Below are 19,815 nucleotides of genomic sequence, written 5' to 3'. Positions count from 1 at the left end.
CCCCCCCCCCTGCAGACTTTGGTGCTCTGGCTTTAGGATCACACGCTTGAGCCACCATGGCTGGTTCACTTATGCCTTTGTCGAGCAACATTCTTTCTCTTTTTATGACTCAACATCTATTCAGCAATATGTCCTTGCTATTTATTTATTTATTTATTTATTTATTTATTTATTTATTTTGGCTTTTTGAGATGGGATTTTGCTGTAGTTTTGGAGCCTGTCCTGGAACTAACTTTTGTAGACCAGGCTGTCCTCGAGCTCACAGCAATCGCCTTTCTCTGCCTCCCAAGTGCTGGGATTAAAGGCGTGTGCCGCCACAACCACCCGTCTTTATTTACTATTTCACAAAAGAAAGTCATATTTAGGGCTGGAGAGATGGCTCAGTGGTTAAGAGCATTGCCTGCTCTTCCAAAGGTCCTGAGTTCAATTCCCAGCAACCACATGGTGGCTCACAACCATCTGTAATAAGGTCTGGTGCCTTCTTCTGGCCTGCACACATACACACAGAATATTGTATTCATAATAAGTAAATAAGTATTAAAAAAAAAAAAAAGAAAGTCATATTTGGCCTGGCAGTGGTGGCAACCTGGTATGGAGATGGGGATAGGGGAGTTAATTTTGAATGGGGGGGGGATAAAAAGAAGGACATGACTGCTTGCTCCTAGGTAAGGAGATTTATTGTAGACGTGAGGGAAAGCATAGCCAAAGGCATCTGGAAGAATCCATAGTGAAGGCGACCCTGAGCAGGTCACGTGAGGAGAGGGGGTGGGGAGAGAAGAAAGCCTGGAGATTAAAAGGTAGATAATAGGGTCAGGTAACCCAAATTACTGGCTTATTATAGAGAAGGGCAACTGGAGGAAGAATAGGCCAGCCACTGGGCTGGAGGATTTGGGGTAGGGAGCCTGGTGTGCCAGCCATACCCTGTAACAGGAAGGGGCTGAGGGATGCTGGGAGAACCTGGTGGCCAGGTCATATTTGGTATGTTAAATAGGTACCGACTCAGTCTTTTGTCCTTGGGTTTGAGACCTAACAACGTTTTATTCTAGAAAAGGAGTGAAAATTTTAGAACCATATAATAATCTTTGTATAATGTTGACCTCGGAGTTTTCTGGCCCATAACAGAGGAGGAACATCAAAGGTAGTTTTTAAGTTAAAGATGAGTTGAACAAACTAGTTAAGTGTGTGTAACAATGAGAGGAAGGACAGGGCTAATCCCAGAACTCGTGAGGATAATGCCAAGTTGTAGAACAAAAAATAAGTTTATTTCAGGGAAGCTGGGACTACACCCTATCTCAAAGAATCAAATTAACTAGGTATGGTGGCACAGGCTTTTAAAGCCAGGACTCTTGAGTCAAAAGCAGATAGATCTCTGTTAGTTTGAGGCCAGCCTGGTCTACATAACAAGTACCAGGTCATCAGAGCTATACAGTAAGAGTCTGTCTCAATAATAATGTTGGGCCCTAAAGCCCCACCAAGGAGGAGGTCGCCCCAAGAGACATTCACAGCATGGTTGATGCAATAGCAAGAGGAATTTTTATTCTGCCACGGCAGAGGTCCCTCAGCCTCGAGAGGAGAAGGACCCTGCTTTGTCTATTACAAGCTCTTTTAAAGGAAAAAAACACAAATTCAGGGAGGGGGTAGTACAGAATCAAAGGGGAAGTCCAAAAATCATTTGTCAACTGTTTTGACTAGTTCATACAATGGTCAGTTAACTCTACTTGATCAATGTTATGGCGGTTACAAGGAGGAACACCTGCAGGTCGTCTCACCCCAGTTCCAGGGTCCGGGTCTATTGGAGAAAGACTACAATGGGGATGGAAAGTACTCAAAGCTCCCGTGCACGCGTGGCTGGTTACTAGGGACCTGGTTCCCAGGAAGGGGGGTGCAGTAGTGCTAAGGTGCCTCCTAATGCTAGAGGCCTAGTTCCCAGGATGGGGGGTGCAGTAGTGCTAAAGTGTCTCAAAGTCTTTCAAATAATAGTCATTTTTTTTTTTAAGATTAAAAAGAGGATTGGGGATGGTAAAAGATTCACCTAACATATGCAAGGCCATGTTCAATCCTCAGAAGCAGGGCTAAAGAGATGGGTCAGTATGTGAAATGTTTGTTGCTCAATCTTGAGGATCTCAGTTTGGATCCCCACCCCCACACCCACTTAAAAAGAGTGGCCCAGCAAGTATTTACATTCCAGATCAGGGACTTTGGAGACAGGAGGACACCTGGGGCTTGCTGCCAGCCAGCTGAATACCTGAGCTCCAAGCTCAGCGAGAGACCATCTCAGGAAACAAGCTGTGGAGTGCCTGAGGAACTTAGCTGACGTCGATCAGTGGCCTCGACACACACATATTTGGACACACAGAGACACATGCATGTGCACACGCACACGTGGGAGCACACACGAGTGAGTGTGCGCACACACATACACACCTCACATGAGAAAAACAACCAAATCACTTTTGTCTCCTGTGCTCAAAAACAACTTTCCTCAGAAACATCACAAAACGCCTGCAGCCAGGAGCCACTAAGCCTTGCCACCTGCCAGTTGCTCACAAACCATCTCTAGATGAAAACACTGGAAACATCCGTGGTGTTTCAAAGTCACTAGAGCTGCTTTCTACAGAGCACTTCCTGAACCACAACACTCAGCATCCCCTGCTGGGGATGCGGTTGCAGAGACCAGGCAAGATTCGGAGGATGAGCACGTTGCTCCTCACAGTAAGCGCGGCCTCAAGCGGTTGCTACCCTCTAACTGTGGTTTTGGCTCCTGGTGCCCCCTTTCCACACCCACTCCTTGGAAACACAGGGCAGGGGAGTGAGTCACTTGGTGTAGGAGGCCCGCCTTCTACACCCCACTACCAAAGTCAGAAAACAGCGTCTGTGTGTGCTCACGTCTCTCCTTTCCCTCTGTGTGTCAGGACAAATCACTATAACAACCCCTTACATACATTTCCTGTGGGTGTTTCTCCCTTCAAACCCTACCAGATAAACAAAAGGTCAGTACCAAGAAGTTGATATACTGGGGTGCCTCTTCCTCATCCTGTCCCCACTTCATGTCCTCCCCTCTTTCTTGTACACATTCTACCAGATGTAGCTGAAGTTGGCCTCAAACTCATGATCCACCTGCTTCCATCTCCTCAGCGGAAGGACAGGAACTTCAGGTATTCAGCGCCACCGGCTTCCTGGAGTTCTTCCAGCCCTGCTGCTGAGAGGTAAATGTGGCATCCAACAAGTGTTGATTCCGTGCCTTTCCTGAAGCACGGAAGCCTTCCAAGTGGGCGTGCTCTTGTATGTTTCTCTTTGTGAGAGACAGGTTTCATGCTGCCCAGGTTGACTATGTAGATGAAAATGTCCATGACATCTTTTTTTTTTTTTTTGGTTTTTCGAGACAGGGTTTCTCTGCGGCTTTGGAGCCTGTCCTGGAACTAGCTCTGTAGACCAGGCTGGCCTCGAACTCACAGAGATCCGCCTGTCTCTGCCTCCCGAGTGCTGGGATTAAAGGCATGCCCCACCACCGCCCGGCCTGTCCAGGACATCTTGAGCCTCCTGCTTCTACCTCTCCAATGTAGGGATGATAAAACTGTACCAATACACTCTGCTAACTCTGGTTCTTGTGCTTGTTTTTGTTTTGTTTTGGAGATTTTTCTGTGTAAGCCGGGTGGTAGTGGCACACGCCTTTAATCCCAGCTCTTGTGAGGCAGAGGCAGGTGGATCTCTGTGAGTTCGAGACCAGCCTGGTCTACAGAGCTAGTGCCAGGACAGGCTCCAAAACCACAGAGAAACCCTGTCTCGAAAAACCAAAAGAAAAAAGAAAAAAGAATTTTTCTGTGAAGTTCTGCTGACCCTGCAACTCGCGCTGTCCAACAGGCTGGCCTCGAACTCAGACATCCACCTGCTTCTGCCTCCCACGTGCTTGGACTAAAGGTGTGCGCCACCACACCTGGCATGGCTTCAACTCTGCTAACTCTTAAAAAGAGTATTCAAGTGTGTACTTTCTAGAGTGATGTGTCATTGTCTTGTGACCGAGTTGTGTGTCTGTGTTCTGGAGGGCCAGCTAAAGCTAAAGAGAGAGAGAGAGAGAGAGAGAGACTAGGAGTTAAGAGAACTTGCTGTGTTACAGAGGACCCGAGCGCATCCTATGTAGCGGCTCACGAATATCTAATTCTAGTTCCAGAGGATCCAAGAACCTTTTCTGGCCTCTGTGGCTACCAGGCACACACACATGGTGCACAAATATACATGCAGGCAAAACACTCATATGCATAGAGTAAAATAAAAATCTTTTTTTTTAAGCTATAGAAGGCCGTAGCTAAACATGTTAACAGTGGTTTGACGCTACTCTTTCTGTTTTGAATTTTTGGACAAATGACATGTTATTACAATCCTTTCTCCTTCACTCGGGTGCCTCACTGCGGTAAACTCACGTGCAGGTCATTTGTACACCCTGCAGGATTACATTGCCTCTCTTGACTCTTACAGGTCTCTAGTGGCCCTCACCAAACAGTCGGTTCCCTGACTACCAGCAGAATCTGCAGGGCAATGTATTCATCAGAGGTCTTACTTTCCTCTGAAGAACTGGGAAAAATCTTACCAAAGGCCACGAGCTGTGAACTTTTGTTATCCTTATGTGTGTGAACTCCTCAGGGTATCTGTGCTTTCTTTCTTCTTTCTTTTTTTTTGGGGGGGGGAGGGGGTGGTTTTTTGAGACAGGGTTTCTCTGTGGTTTTGGAGCCTGTCCTGGAACTAGCTCTTGTAGACCAGGCTGACCTCGAACTCACAGAGATCCACCTGCCTCTGCCTCCCGAGTGCTGGGATTAAAGGCATGCACCACCACCGCCCGGCCATCTGTGCTTTCATATAGAAAGAGCAACCTTAGAACACAATGAGGGTCTAGAAAACTAAAATCATTCCAGTAACTTAGGAGTCTGAGACAGTAGGACTGCGAGTTTGAGGCCAGCCTGGCATACACTAAGAGGGCATCTCAAGGGAAAAAAAGAAAGGCAAATAAATAAAGCAAGAAAGAAAGATTCACAAAAAGCTAGTGCCCAGGTGGTATAGGTGCAGCCCAGTCGCAGAGCCCTTGCCTTGCAGGCTGTCCCATTTCCAGCACAGCAGCTGCACCACCTTGAATAATGGACAATCGTAAATATAACTGCAAGGGTTTTACTTGTTCCCAGAATGGGTTTGTTTTGACACATGGGAATGAACTGCCTAATGTTCTAGATGTTATTGCACGCTAAATGAAGCTTCTTTTTTTCTTTTCTTTTTTTTTTTTTTTTTTTTTTTGATTTTCGAGACAGGGTTTCTCCATAGCTTTTGGTTCCTGTCCTGGAACTAGCTCTTGTAGACCAGGCTGGCCTTGAACTCACAGAGATCCTCTTGCCTCTATCTCCTGAGTGCTGGGATTAAAGGCGTGTGCCACCACCGCCCGGCTCAATGAAGCTTTCTTGTAGGTTTTAATCAGGAAAGTGCCACTGTCTCTTACCACCCTGGAAACAAGGCAAAGGTCCTTTGAGGTGGCTACATGGTCCCTTGCCCAGTCTGGAGGCTGGGGAAAGCACACTTCCCATAGTGATGATAGGTTCCAGGCAAGAAGACCATGAAAGCATGAATAGGCATATTTACAGAAAGTATCTCGGGTCCCTCTATTCCAGCGCTTCTCAACCTGTGCATCGAAACCCCTCTGGCAAACCTCAATCTCCAAAAATATTTACATTACATTTCATAACAGTAGTGCAATTACGAAAATAATTCTATGTTTGGGAGTCACCACAGCATGAGGAACTGTATTAAAGGGTCGTAGGTAGGTAGCATTAGGAAGGCTGAGAAACTTTAATTGCTCTCCTTAATTATGTCAGTAAGAACATAAAAATATAGACGTCGTCTGTGCCAGGTAGTTTTTTGCCAACTTGACCACAAACTAGACTCATTTAGGAAGAGAGAACCTCAACGGGAAGCTGTCCTCACCAAACTGGCCTGTGGGCACGTTCTTGATTAAGGATCGATGTGGGAGGGCCCAGCCCACTTGGGGAGGGGCCACCTATGAGCAGATAGTTGTAGAAAAAAATCAAGCCAGGAAGCAGCATTCCACTCAAGCTTTGGCGCCAGTTTCTTAATCATCAATTGTAATGGAATGTGTGAGCCAAACAAACCTTTTCCTCCCCAAGCTGCTTTTGGTGTTTTCTCACAACACAGCAGTAGAAATAGTAGAAACACATTACCTATGGAAAATTTAGATTGCTTGGTGTGGCAGTGTACACCTTTAATCCAGTCCCAGCACACTGGAAGCCCATGGGGAAGCTCAATTTTGAGGCCAGCCTGGCCTACAGGGCGAGTTCCAGGACAGCCAGAGATACATAGTGAGACCCCTCTCAACAAAACAAAGCAAAAACCCAAAAACAAATCAATGAAAGAAAGAAAGAAAAGGAAGGAACACATGATTAGAAACTGTGCAAAGTGAACGGTTTTGTTTGTTTGTTTGTTTGAGACAGGGTTTCTCTGTGCAGCCCTACCTGTCCTGCAACTCTGGAGGGTGTAATGCCAATTTTTTCTTATCTAGTCCTCTACTGATGGGCACCTAAAATAATTCCATGTCTTGGCTACTGTGAATTGAGCTACAATAAACATGGATGTGCAGGAATCTGAGCTGTGTGTTGACTTTAATTCCTTTGAGTTTGTTCTGCATAGGGGGCATAGGAAGCCCTCAGTGACTGAAGTCCTGGGTGACCGTATCCTAGACGTGGACACAGCCACAACAAGGACCAAGGCATGGAACCATGGCAAAGTGGAACAGCCTTCTTTGGGTAAGACTCAGAGAAATGGGTCCAAGTTCCAGGGACTTACCAGTAAAACTAGCAACTTTGGCTCCTTCCTTCCGATGCTTATAGCCCGAGACGGCCGGCCTACAGAGACCCATTGCTGAGAACAGTGAACTCATCCACCTGAGATGAAGTTAATAAACAGGCTGAGGTTGCGGTTACAGAGGCAGTAGGTCCAGTCCATCGGATACACACTCTCACCTGACTCCAGTTTTTCTGTATATATGTCTGTGTGCCTGTCCCTTCTTCATGCCCTCAGTGTCCCTAGTCGGGGTTCTAGGACCCAAGCCCCGTGGCTTTTCTCAGGAATTATGCAACCCAGGCATAGACTAGTTGCAAATTTAGTTTTTTAAGGGCTCTGCCCACCGATTTCCATAGTAGGTGGTCTAACTTCCATTCCCACCGTGAGCATTTGATGTGTTCCTTGAGAACTTTCTCGGCTAGGGTTACTATGGTTGTGATGAATCATTATGACCAAAATAGGTTGGGGAGGAAAGGGTTTATTTGACTTATGTTTCGACATCACTGTTCATCACTGAAGGAAGTCAGGAATTCAAGCAGGACAGGAACCTGGAGGCAGAAGCTGATGCAGAGGTAGTGGAGGAGTGCTGCTTACTGGCTTGCTCACTCCAGTTTCTTAAAGAACCTAGGACTCTCACCCACAATGAGCTGGGCTCTTCTCCCATCAGTCACTGAGGAAAGCCCTACAGCTGAATCTTACGGAGGCATTGTCTTCATTGACGTGCTCTCTCTTCAGAGGACTCTAGCTTGTGTCAAGGTGACGTACATCTAGGCAGCACAGTAACAGTAATTCTGACTTGCTCAATTTGGTTTAGATTTCCTTAATGGCTAAAGGAATATTTTTCCTATAGTCTTTTTTTCCTACATAACAGAGACTGCCTGAAAAACAAACACACATAAAAAGAAGCAAACAAAACCCAAAACAAACAACAACATTAGAAAAGAAATGAATGTACTCAGGAGGCTGAGTGGAGAGGACTTTTGTTTTGTTTAGTTTTTTCGAGACAGGGCTTCTCTGTAGCTATGGAGCCTGTGCTGGAACTAGCTCTTTTTTTGTTTGTTTGTTTGTTTTGGTTTTGGTTTTCGAGACAGGGTTTCTCTGTGGCTTTGGAGCCTGTCCTGGAACTAGCTCTTGTAGACCAGGCTGGCTTTGAACTCACAGAGATTCGCCTGCCTCTGCCTCCCGAGTGCTGGGATTAAAAGCGTGTGACACTGCACCTGGCTCATAAAAAAAAAAAAAAGAAAGATCTAGAGGAAAATAAATTCTACCAGTCAGTAAATCTTAATGGCACAGAAGACAAAGAGATTAAACTGTTTTCTCCTTGGGGTTTCAAGGCTTACTGCCAAGGATAAACCAGACATTACATTTTCCATTTTTTTTTTCATTTTGTTTTATCTATCTATCTATCTATCTATCTATCTATCTATCTATCTATCTTCTGTTATTGCTTGAGCCAGGGTCTCAGATCTCATGGAGCCGGGCCTTAAATTCACTAAGCAGCCCAGGGTGGCTTTGTACTTCTATTTATCTCCATCTTTAGAGAGCTGGGATTGGGGGAGTGCACCACACCTCTAATTCCATTTTCAGAAAGAATAAAAGTTCCAGCCAACTTCAAGTTCAAGGCCAGCTTCAGGTACAGACCAAGTTCAACAGAGGCCAGACTTTGCAATCTTGAGACCTGTTTTTATCTATTTGCCTCTAAGTATTATTGTTTGGGTGCTGGGGATTATATACAAAGCCTTGAGAATGCTAGGCACAACAGGGATGGTGGCACATGTTTTTAGCTCCAGCACCTGGGAGGCAGAGGCATGAATCTCTCTTTTTTTATTGTTTATTTACTTTATTTTATGTGCACTGGTGTGAAGGTGTCAGATCCCCTGGAACTGGATCTTCAGACAGTTGTGAGCTGCCATGTGGGCGCTGGGAACCGAACCCGGGTCCTCTGGAAGAGCAGTTAGTGCTCTTAACCGCTGAGCCACCTCTCCAGCCCCCAGAGGCATGAATCTCTGAGTTCAAGGCCAGCCTGGTCTAAAAAGGGAGCCACAGCTTCAGAGAAATCCTGTCTTGAAAACGAAAAAAAAAAAAAAAAAAAAAAAAGATTTCTACTACACACTCCACCATCGAGCCTCCATTTATTTTCTTTACTTAACATTACTTAACAGATCCTTACTAGCTAGCCTATAGTTTCTGATGCTCCTGCCTCAGTCTCCCGCTGTCTTCTTGCCCTACAACTTTGATGGAGCACAGTGGTACCTTCCTGTTCCAGCAAAACTCAGATCCATGCTACTCTTTCCAGATGCTTGGGGGAGTGGGCTGAGCTGGGGTAGGGCGCCAGAATCACCAGGGGCTTCCCGAGGCTCTGCACCTGCCGGGTGAGGACAACATCCCTGCGGGAGTAAGCTCCTGGGGTTTCCACAGTGACGGTAAACAACAAGCCTCACCAGCCTCGGCTATAATTGCCAAGTTCCTCCTCTGGGTGCTCTGAGAGCGAGCGAGGTTCCGGGTGTGAGTGGGAGCGTGGAAGAGACATGGAGACCGAGGTGAGGGCCGCCAACCGGTGGGCTGCGAACTGTGCCCGCGGGATGCAGGACCGCAGGCGTGGGATTGGTCGTCCCCCGAGTCCTGGCGGAGGGAGAGGTAATTGGCCCCAGCGAGACAGCAGTGGGTTTGCTCTGGAGAAAGGAGAGGAGAGAAGCCAGGGACTTATCCCGAGGAAGCTCCGCCTAGCAGAGAGACTGTGGCCAAGGGACATGTGGCCATCCATGTGAGGACTTGGAGGGCGAGGCGGCTGCACTCGTCTCGCAGGATACATTCAGGGGCGTTGAGCAGTAGTGGGAGCAGGCCTTTTTTTAGGTTCTTTGCGAGCGTGGTGTGTTTGCAAGGCTCCTAAGGAGGGTGGCCCCAAGAGAATGTCGGGTGCTCTAGCCTCGCCTTAGTCCTTTGAGACCCGGTCTCACTGGACTTGAAGCTTGCAATCTTGTCACTCACTGCTGGCTGGTCAGTGAGCTCCGGGGATCTGCTTGTCACTGCCCTGAAAGTTGAGGTTACAACCATGCACAGTTTTTAAATGGATGCCTAGGATTGGAGCTCAGGTCCCCTTGCATAAAAAGTGTTCTTTCTTGTGAGTCATCCCCAGCCCATAGGCTTTATTCTCTCTCTCTCTCTCTCTCTCTCTCTCTCTCTCTCTCTCTCTCTCTCTCTCTCTCTCTCTGTCTCTCTTCTCCTCTCCTTCTCTCCCTCCCTTTCTTTTTTCTTTTCTTTTTTTCCTCCGGTGTTCTGTTCCATTTTATTCTAGACAATACATTCACAGTACTCAGAAAGAGAAATTTGAACAAGGCTTTTAAAATCTTGTCATCTCGTCCGGGCATGGTGGTCCATGCCTTTAGTTCCAGCACTGGGGGACACGGTAGGGGCTAGATCTGAGTTGGAGGGCAGCCTGGTGTACATAGTGAAGTCCAGGACAGCCAGAGCTACATGGAGAAACCCTGTCTCAAACACAAACAAGAAGCCTGGTGGCGGTGGCACACACTTTTAATCTCAGGTAAAGGCAGGCGGATCTCTGAGTTTGAGGACAGTCTGGTCTACAGAGCGATTTCCAGGACAGCTAGGGCTACACAGAGAAACTCTGCCTCGAAAAAAAAAAAAAAAAAAAAAAAAAAAAAAAAAAAAAAAAAAAAAAAAAAAAAAAAAAAAAAAAAAAAAAAAAAAAAAAAAAAAAAAGAAAAAAAAAACAAACAAACAAAAAACAAAACCCCACAAGAAATAGGAAAAATGCCCAAATTTATTACTTACTTTACTCTGATATGAGCAACTTATTTTCTGTACTTTTCATCAGCTAAGTTTGTTTCTGTTTTTTTTTTTTTTTCTTTTTTCTTCTATTTTTTTAAAGACAGGGTTCTAGGGCTGCCCTAGAACTAGCTCTTGTAGACCTGGCTGGTTTCAAATTCACGGAGATCCACCTGCCTTCTGAGTGCTAGGATTAAAGGTGTGCGCCCCCACCACCTGGCCTGTTTCTGTTTTTACTATCCTTTGGGAGCCTGGAGAGATGGCTTGGTGGTTAAAAGCTTGCATGTGTCCTCCGGAGGATGTGAGTTCAGTTCCCAGCAATGTAATGTGTCAGGTGTCTGGTACTCTAACTCTTTGCCAGAATCTGCATGTATTTATGCATAATTAGAAATTTTTTTAAAAAATCCTTTGGATTTATTCTATTTTTGAGACAGGATCTCCCAGTGCAGCCCTGACTTGCCTGGAAGAATATTTTGTCCTGAAAGCTTTGACTAGACTTATGCTGCTGCCTCTGCACCCTGAGTGGCAGGATTACAGGCATACACGAGATGCCTGGCCTGCTAAATTTATATCCAGTATTTTGGGCTTATGAACTTCCTCGGCCTCCTGGTCTTTTCTGTTGTCTGCATGCCTTGTGGCAGAAAATGAGTTGGCTGGGAGAAATTCTTCTGTGGGTTTCCCTGATGTTGCAACATCGGGCCTGATAACGGCGGCTCCCCGGAGGTCTGCCTCGCTGTTCAGCAGTGTGGGCTGAACTGATAACACAAAGAAAGAGAGGCGAAGAACAATAGTGAGCTAGGACAGTGGAGGCAGCGGAGCTGGGGTGGCTTGTTGGCCTAAGACAGTTGGGAGTGGCAATTTGCTGGCTAAAGAGAGTCAGTGTTACTGCTTCACAACTGAGGAAGTCCTGGCAGCCTCAGAGGCAGACCCAGCAATTCATGCCCCCTTACCCGGGGCAACTACAAAGCTCAGCTTGATGAGCCTCCTGCTTCAGTTCCCAGAGTGGAGCATGGGCAGCCGTTGCTTCTAACCGAAGAGGTCCCGGTATTCCTCCCAGGCTTCTGAGGCTGTCTGTTGCTAGGCTCTCAAGCAGCCCAGCTTGTCACCTGGCATCCAAAGTCACAGAGTAGGCAACTGTCATTTAATTATCGAAAAAGCTAAGGAGGCCTGGGGTCCTCCCATAGCAATGCCCGTGGTAGGTAGGTGATCCTGAACACTCCATCCCCAGGCCTGCTGGGTCATGAGTGGTTTGGGGCCCAAAGGCTCACATCCTGGTTCTGGAATGCAGTCCTGACAGAGATAGAAACCCTGAGTTGTTACCATGGAGTTCTGGAAAGAGCCAGACACAGGCTCCTAAAGAAGTAGCTAAACAATTCAAAAGAGGCCAGGTAGGAAGAAAAAAGATAACGTGAGGTGAAAGTGCCCTAACCTAACCCTAAATCCTAACCCTAAGCAGAACCTGCAGGTCCTGGTCCCAGCCAGCGTTCCAGAGAGCTTACATCTCTTCAGGGTCAAGGGTCCTAGTAAGGAAGGCCCTCACAACGGTGGTGACAATAGAAGACCACTTTTACCTGCCTGCTGTTCCTTCTGCTGCCAAACACGGAGGGAAATGAAAGCTGGGCAGGCTAGCATTTACAGACCCTCCTACCCTGCTTCTTACCTACCACTTCTGCTCAGGTGGAGCAGAACGACACACATGTGATCCCAGCATTTGAAAGGCTAAGGCAGGAGGATTTCAAATTTGAGAACAGACTAGACTACGTAGTGAGAGCATACCTCTACTCGCAACTAAAATAAAAGAGGCAAAATTTCCAATTAACACTAGATGGTGGCCGGGTGGTGGTGGCGCAGGCCTTTAATCCCAGCACTAGGGAGGCAGAGGCAGGCGGATCTCTGTGAGTTCTAGGCCAGCCTGGTCTACAAGAGCCAGTGCCAGGACAGGCTCCAAAGCTACAGAGAAACCCTGTCTTGAAAAACTTAAAAAAAAAAAAAAAAACACTAGATGGTGGTGGCACACGCATTTAAATCCCAGCACTTGGAGGCAGAGGCAGGCAGATCTCTGAGTTTGAGACCAGCCTGGTCTACAAAGGGAGTTCCAGACCAGCCAGGGATACCTATCTCAAAAAATAAAACAACTAAAACCAAAAATTACCTAGGTGAAGTAAACATCACTTCATGTTCCTCCTACTTGTGCAGCTAAATATACATACATACATACACACATACACATATATATTTATATATACATACTCACTCACTCTTTTATTATTTTCTTTATTTTTTTATGTGTATGCGTGTTTGGCCTGCAGGTATGTTTGTATACTGTGTGTGTGCCCTGTGCCAGCAGAGGTTGCCAGATGACATCATTTCCCCAGCATCTGGAGTTACACATGTTTGTGAGCTGCTATGTGGCTTCTGGAAACCAAACCCAGGTCCTCTACAAGAAGAGCAAATACTCTTTTTTTACTATTGTTTTTATTGAGCTATACAGTTTTCTCCGCTCCCCTCCCTTCCTCCCTCAACCCTTCTACCCTCGCCAATGATCCCCATGCTCCCAATTTACTTGGAAGATCTTGTCTTTTTGTACTTTCCATGTAGATTAGATCCATGTATGTCTCTCTTGGGGTCCTCTTTGTTGTCTAGGTTCTCTGGGGTTGTGAATTGTAGGCTGGTTTTAAGAACAGCAGATACTCTTAACTGCTGAGCCATCTCTCTAGACCTCTTTCTGTCTGTATCTGTCTGTCTGTCTATGTGAATGTGTGTGAGGGTGTCACACGGTCTTCTGCTCTGAGTGGAGATCAAAAGAGGGTGTCCTCTACTGCTCTCCACCTGTCCTATGCACCAGGGTCTTTTCCAGAACTCGGGGTTCACTTTTTTTTTTTTTCTCAAATATCCATTTATTTCTTATGTATACAATAGTCTGTCTGTGTGTATGCCTGCAGGCCAGAAGAGGGCACTAGACCCCATTACAGATGGTTGTGAGCCACCATGTGGTCGCTGGGAATTGAACTCAGGACCTTTGGAAGAGCAGGCAGTGCTCCCAACCTCTGAGCCATCTCTCCAGCCCACTTTTTTTTTTTTAAGACAATAATCTGACTTTGCTCCACTGGGAGCTGAGTTTACAGGCATGTTCAAGACAGCCAGCTAGTTACATGAGTTGGTCTTAAAAATCAAGCCATCTCAGCTGGGCAGTGGTGGCACAGGCCTTTAATCCCAGCACTTGGGAGGTAGAGGCAGGTGGCTCTCTGTGAGTTTAAGGCCAGTCTGGTGTACAAGGGCTAGTTCCAGGACAGGCTCCAAAGCAACAGAGAAACCCTGTCTCGAAAAATCAAGCCATCTCCCCAGTCCCTAGTAAGTTTTGTTTTGTTTGAGTTCAAATTTTGCTTGTTGCATAGGCTGTCCCAGAACTCAGAACTCATCCCCTGCCTCTTACTGGAATTACAGGGGAGCCCTACTACACTTGGTTTAATAAAGTTTTATTGGATGCTGGCTTTTTTTTTTATTTTTTACTTTTTTGTTAGTTTGTTAGTTTTTGAGACAGGGTTTCTCTGTGTAACAATCTTGGCCATCCTGGAACTTCCTCTGTAGACCAGGTTGGTCTAGTAATCATAGAGATTCTCCTGCCTCTGCCTCCTGAGTGCTGGGATTAAAGACTCTCACCACCACTGCCCATCTTGATGTTGGATTTTTTTTTTCTTTTTCGAGACAGGGTTTCTCTGTGGTTTTAGAGCCTGTCCTGGAACTAGCTCTTGTAGACCAGGCTGGTCTTAAACTCACAGAGATCCGCCTGCCTCTGCCTCCAGAGTGCTGGGATTAAAGGTGTGCGCCACCACCGCCTGGCTGGATTTTTTATTTTTATTTTATTATTACTATTATTGTAGTTTTGATTTTTTTGAGACAAGGTTTCTTTGTGAAACAGCCCTGGCTATTCTGGAACACACTCTTGTAGCCCACGTTGGTGTCAAACTCCCAGAGATCTGCCTGTCTCTCTCTCCCGAGTGCTGGGATTAAAGGCATGCATCACCACTGCCCGGTTTAGATTTTTTTTTTTTTTTGATTCCTGTAAATCTTCAGCTTTATTTGGGGGATATAATTAAGTTCCATGAAAACGGCATGATCTTTTTGGTCTTCATCTCTGTTATTATGGTTTGTTAGGTCTGTGACATTGCTTCTTCCTGGGCTCATCATTCCACAAATGGGTCATGATTTATGGTGCATGTCTCATAGCCTTGCTTGAATACTAACCCATTAGACAGTCTTTTCCCAGATCAGTTTCATACATTTATGTGCTGATCAGTAAATTTTTTACTGTGACCTGATGGGGAGGGGTCTAGTTATACAGAGGAATGCCTGACTTTTTACCTCTGGGCTTTTTTTGATTGTATGGTAGTTTTTTATGTTTGTTTTTTGTTTTTGTTTTTTTTTTGGGGGGGTTGTTTTCTTTTGTTTTTGTTCTTTGTTTTGGAATTTTGAAACCAAGTTTCTCAGTGTAATAGCCCTGCCTTGAACTCGGAGATCCACCTGCCTCTGCTTCCACATGATTAAAGGTGTGTGCCACTGCGCTCCTCATAATGCTGTAGTGTTTTACTATTAATTTTTTTCTTTTTTAAAAAATATTTATTTATTCATTCATTCATTTATTTATTTATTATGTATATAATATTCTGTCTGTGTGTATACCTGAAGATCAGAAGAGGGTACCAGACCCCATTACAGATGGTTGTGAGCCACCATGTTGTTGCTGGGAATTGAACTCAGGACCTTTGGAAGAGCAGGCAATGCTCTTAACCACTGAGCCATCTCTCCAGCCCTTTACTATTAATTTTTTCTTTTCTTTTTTTTTCTTTTTAATGATTTTATTTATTATGTATACAGTGTTCTACCTGCATGCACTAGATCTCATTACAGATGGTAGTGAGCCACCATATGGTTGCCAGGAATTGAACTCAAGACCTCTGGAATAGCAGCCAATGCTCTTAACCTCTAGGCCAACTCTCCAGCCCTTTACTATTAATTTTTAAGAAAATAGTACTCTCTCCTGCCAGGGATTGGCCTTGAGCTCACTTGGTAGCTGATGAAGACCCTGAACTCCTGAACTTCCTGTTCTTACCTAAGTAAGTACTAAGAATGCAGGCATACACTACCACACCTACTACCAAAACAAACTGTAGAGTGCTTGTGCGAGGCAGATCTCTGGGATCCTCTCAGAGCAACTTTCTCTATCTGTGTGAACTCTAAAGTCTAAACTCTATCTTCTGTTTCAGGGAGTCATGCAGGCTGCAGTTTCCAACAGCACAGGGAAAGAAAAGAACAGCTCTCCAGGCAGAGACGTGGGACACTTGCTGGGCTCCTCTTTGTTTCCAGCCTCTAGTAGATACTCTTTGTATTTGGAACAAATTTTCCTTTTTTTTTTTTTTTGAGCCTAACCTGGAACTAGCTCTTTTAGACCAGGCTGGCCTCAGAGATCTGCGTGCCTCTGCCTCCCAAGTGCTGGATTAAAGGCATGCGTCACCACTGCCCAGCCAAGTTTAAAATTTTTAAAGCATTAAATTTGAAAATTATAACAGATTAACCTTTATACCCTTTAAAATATTTTAATTTGGGGCTAGGTGAGGCAGTGCACACCTTTAAACCCAGCACTCAGGAGACAGAGGCAGGCAGATATCTGTGAGTTCAAGGCCAGCCTGGTCTACAGAGTGAGTTCCAGGACAGCCAAAGCTACACAGAGAAACCCTATCTCAAAAAAACAAAATTGTTTTAATTTAAAGAATTTGGGGGGCTGGAGAGATGGCTCAGAGGTTAAGAGCATTGCCTGCTCTTTCAAAGGTCCTGAGTTCAATTCCCAGCAACCACATAGTGGCTCACAACCATCTGTAATGAGGTCTGATGCCCTCTTCTGGCCTGCAGGCATACACACAGACAGAATATTGTATACATAATAAATAAATAAATATTTTTAAAAAAATTGGGGGGGGGAGTTGAAGAGATGGTTCAGTAGTTCAGAGTGCTTGTTGCTCTTGCAGAAGACCAAAGTTCAGTTCCCAGCACCCACATGGTAGATAACAATGGTCTAAAACCTCAATTTCAGGGAATCTCAACACCCTGACCTCAACATGCACCAGGCATGCATGTGGTGCACATACATCCATGTAGACAATACACTCATACACATAAAATAAATATTTTTTTTGTTTGTTTGTTTTTCGAGACAGGGTTTCTCTGTAGCTTTGTTGCCTGTCCTGGAACTACCTCTTGTAGACCAGGCTAGCCTCGAACTCCCAGAGATCCGCCTGCCTCTGCCTCCCAAGTGCTGGGATTAAAGGCGTGCGCCACCACCGCCCGGCCTAAAATAAATCTTTTTGAAAATAATTTAATTTTATGTACATTGGTGTGAGGGTGTCAGATACCCCTGGAACTTGTGTTACAGACAGTTGGTGAGCTGCCGTGTGGGTGCTGGGAATTGTACCTGGATACTCTAGAAAGACAGGCAGTGCTCTTAACTGCTGTGCTATCTCTCCAACCCGCAAAATAAATAAATCTTAAAATTAAAAAAATGAGCTGGGCAGTGGTGGCACATGCTTTTAATCCCAGCACTCCGGAGGCAGAGACAGGTGGATCACTGTGTGTATGAGGGCAGCTTGGTCTACAGAGCAAGTTCCAGGACAGGCTTCAACAGAGAAACCCTGTCTTGCAAAACCAAACACCAAAATAAATAAATAATAGTTAAAAATATGTGGATGGGGGATTGTGTCTGTGCTTTTGTAGAGGTCAGAGGAGAGCTTAATGGGAGTTAGTTCTCTCCTTCCATCCTGCAGGTCCCAGGGATTGAACCTAGGTCTTCAGGCTTGACTGCAGATGTTTTCACCTGCCAAGTTATCTCATCAGGCGCTTTTCCTTTAAAGATTCTGTACATGTGTATATATGACTGTGCGCTCCAGGGTGTGCCGTGGAGGTCAGAGGACAGCTTTTGAGAGTTGATTCTCTTCTTCCATAGGTGTCCCAGGGATGGATTCAGGTCTTAGCCTCTTCCCGTTAAACTATCTTTCCCCCACCTTAATTCTTTTTTAAAGAAGTTTTCCTTTATTAGCATATGTTAATTATATGTAAGAATTGGTTCGTTGTGAGATTTTCACAAATGTATATACTATTATTTTGATGACACAGCCCCATTGTCCTCTCTCCCACCCCCCACTCCCAGTGATCCTTTCTCTGTCCAGTCATCTGCCTTTTGCTTTTATGTCTTTTTTCCCTGGTGAACCAATGACTTTAATGAGAGTTACTTAACATGAGCAGGGAGTATTTACAGATGCCTAAATGGCTCTATCACTTAAGTAAATCAATCTCTCTCTCTCTCTCTCTCTCTCTCTCTCTCTCTCTCTCTCTCTTTCTCCATTAAGTAGATGTAGATCCTCAGGTCCTCAGGGAAGTGAGAGCCTCTATAAGCAACGCTGGGAAGTGAGTCATGATCCCTTACACCTCCATGTCACAACGCTGATGGCCTCAGTCCTTGGCAGGTTTTACTCAGGTAATCTCAGGAGGCAATGGCGGTGATGGCCTGGGAGACAGTGTTCTACACCACCCCACCTCATCACCTTGTTCTCCTGCAGCTTTCAGAATGTTCCCTGAGCCTTGCAAGGTGTTGATTTGAATGTCCTGTGTAGGGATGACCACGCAACAGTCACTTATTCTCCCCAACTGATCAGCCCAGTGACAGTCACGGCTGACCTTAGTCCCAGTGGCTGTGCATTAAACTACTAGCTGCTTGGCTGCTCAGGATGTAGCGTAGGGGGTCCTGTTCCCCAGACAATGGCTCTGCTGTCGCTGCTAAGGGTAGCTTTGACTAAATCACTATTGTTCTAACAGAGATTCAAAGGCTTAGGTGAAAACCTGCCAGCCCAGAGAGCAACTGACTAACATTCTCTCTTAGTTGGCATTCTGGAAGCCCTTCTTCCACACTGCCCCAACTAAAGAAAACCTCCTCTCTGCTGCTTCCTCCCAACCAGTTGCTATCCCACTTCTCTGAGCCTAATTGCAGTTTATTTAATTTTAATGCAATTTTTTAATGCAATTTTATTTAATTAATGCAACTGCAACACATCTTTACTTACTTAAATAAATGCAGCATAAACACACGGAACACGTCTTTGCCCAGTTAAACAAATAGTCCACAACACACTACCACCCACAGCAAAAAGAATTTTCTCCACCCAGTGCGGGAAGCAGCTCTAATTTATGGGCATAAACATAAATTTTTAGAAGGGAATTTAACGGCACATCAGGACCAGTTAGTAAGACAACTGCAGTAGCATCCCCACTAGGGCCTAAGCAGGGCTGTTGACCACATTTATAGTACCAGAAGCGAATGATCTTTTGTGAACGGGCCTCAGATCTAATCAGAAAGTTGGTTACCCCTTAACCATCACGTCACTGCCGCATTAATGGACACATCTTGCCTGACAGGTTCGTACTGTAATATGAAGAATTCAGTTTTCCTGTATTTATATTTAATAATAAATTTTTTTTTTGCTGTGAACTTTTTTTTTTTGGTTTTTCGAAACAGGGTTTCTCTGTGGCTTTGGAGCCTGTCCTGGAACTAGCTCTGTAGACCAGGCTGGTCTCGAACTCACAGAGATCCGCCTGTCTCTGCCTCCCGGGTGCTGGGATTAAAGGCGTGCGCCACCATCGCCCGGCTGCTGTGAACTTTTTAAACTCTTTCAAATTATTAGCTTTGCTGGGCAGTGGTGGCACACACCTTTAATCCCAGCACTGGGGGAGCAGAGACAGGTGGATCTCTGTGAGTTCGAGACCAGCCTGGTGTATAAGGCTAGATCCAGGTCAGGCCCCAAAGCTACAGAGAAACCCTGCCTCGAAAAACAAAACGAACAAACAAAAATTACTAGATTGATGTGGTAAAACATGTCTATGATGCTAGGAAGTGGTGGCAGGAGAATGAAGAATCACAAGTTCGAGGTTAGCCTGGATTTATTTTTAAGAATCTGAAAAGTTTTTGTGTCTCTATAAACCTCTCTGCCAATGCAATAATCCAAATCAGACCAAATCAAACCGAGTTAGAAAAAGCCCAAATCTAATGGATGCCAGCGCTCCCAGGTGCCTTTCCAACCCTCAGAGAGGAGATGGGGAAACTACTGTTTGCTCTGGGGGGGCGGGGGGGGGGCAGTTTAAATAGCCTGTGGG

General features: G+C 45.5%; 1 long non-coding RNA gene across 1 annotated transcript in view; it reads left to right on the top strand.

The window, feature by feature from the left end:
* Window positions 1-9,299: 9,299 nt before the first annotated feature.
* The window catches only part of LOC126505495 (uncharacterized), a 20,605-nt gene continuing 10,089 nt past the window's right edge, over window positions 9,300-19,815 (top strand). The window contains exon 1 of the long non-coding RNA XR_007592918.1: window positions 9,300-9,471. This is a non-coding gene — a long non-coding RNA (uncharacterized lncRNA). The remainder of the gene's footprint in view (window positions 9,472-19,815) is intronic.

The sequence above is a fragment of the Alexandromys fortis genome, unplaced genomic scaffold (genome assembly GCF_014885135.2).
Source record: "Alexandromys fortis isolate MF-2015 unplaced genomic scaffold, M_Fortis_MF-2015_v1.1 scaffold_59, whole genome shotgun sequence".
In the NCBI taxonomy this organism is placed as follows: domain Eukaryota; kingdom Metazoa; phylum Chordata; class Mammalia; order Rodentia; family Cricetidae; genus Alexandromys; species Alexandromys fortis.
Note: the sequence above shows the minus strand (reverse complement) of the source record. Positions and strands in the feature narration are given on the sequence as shown.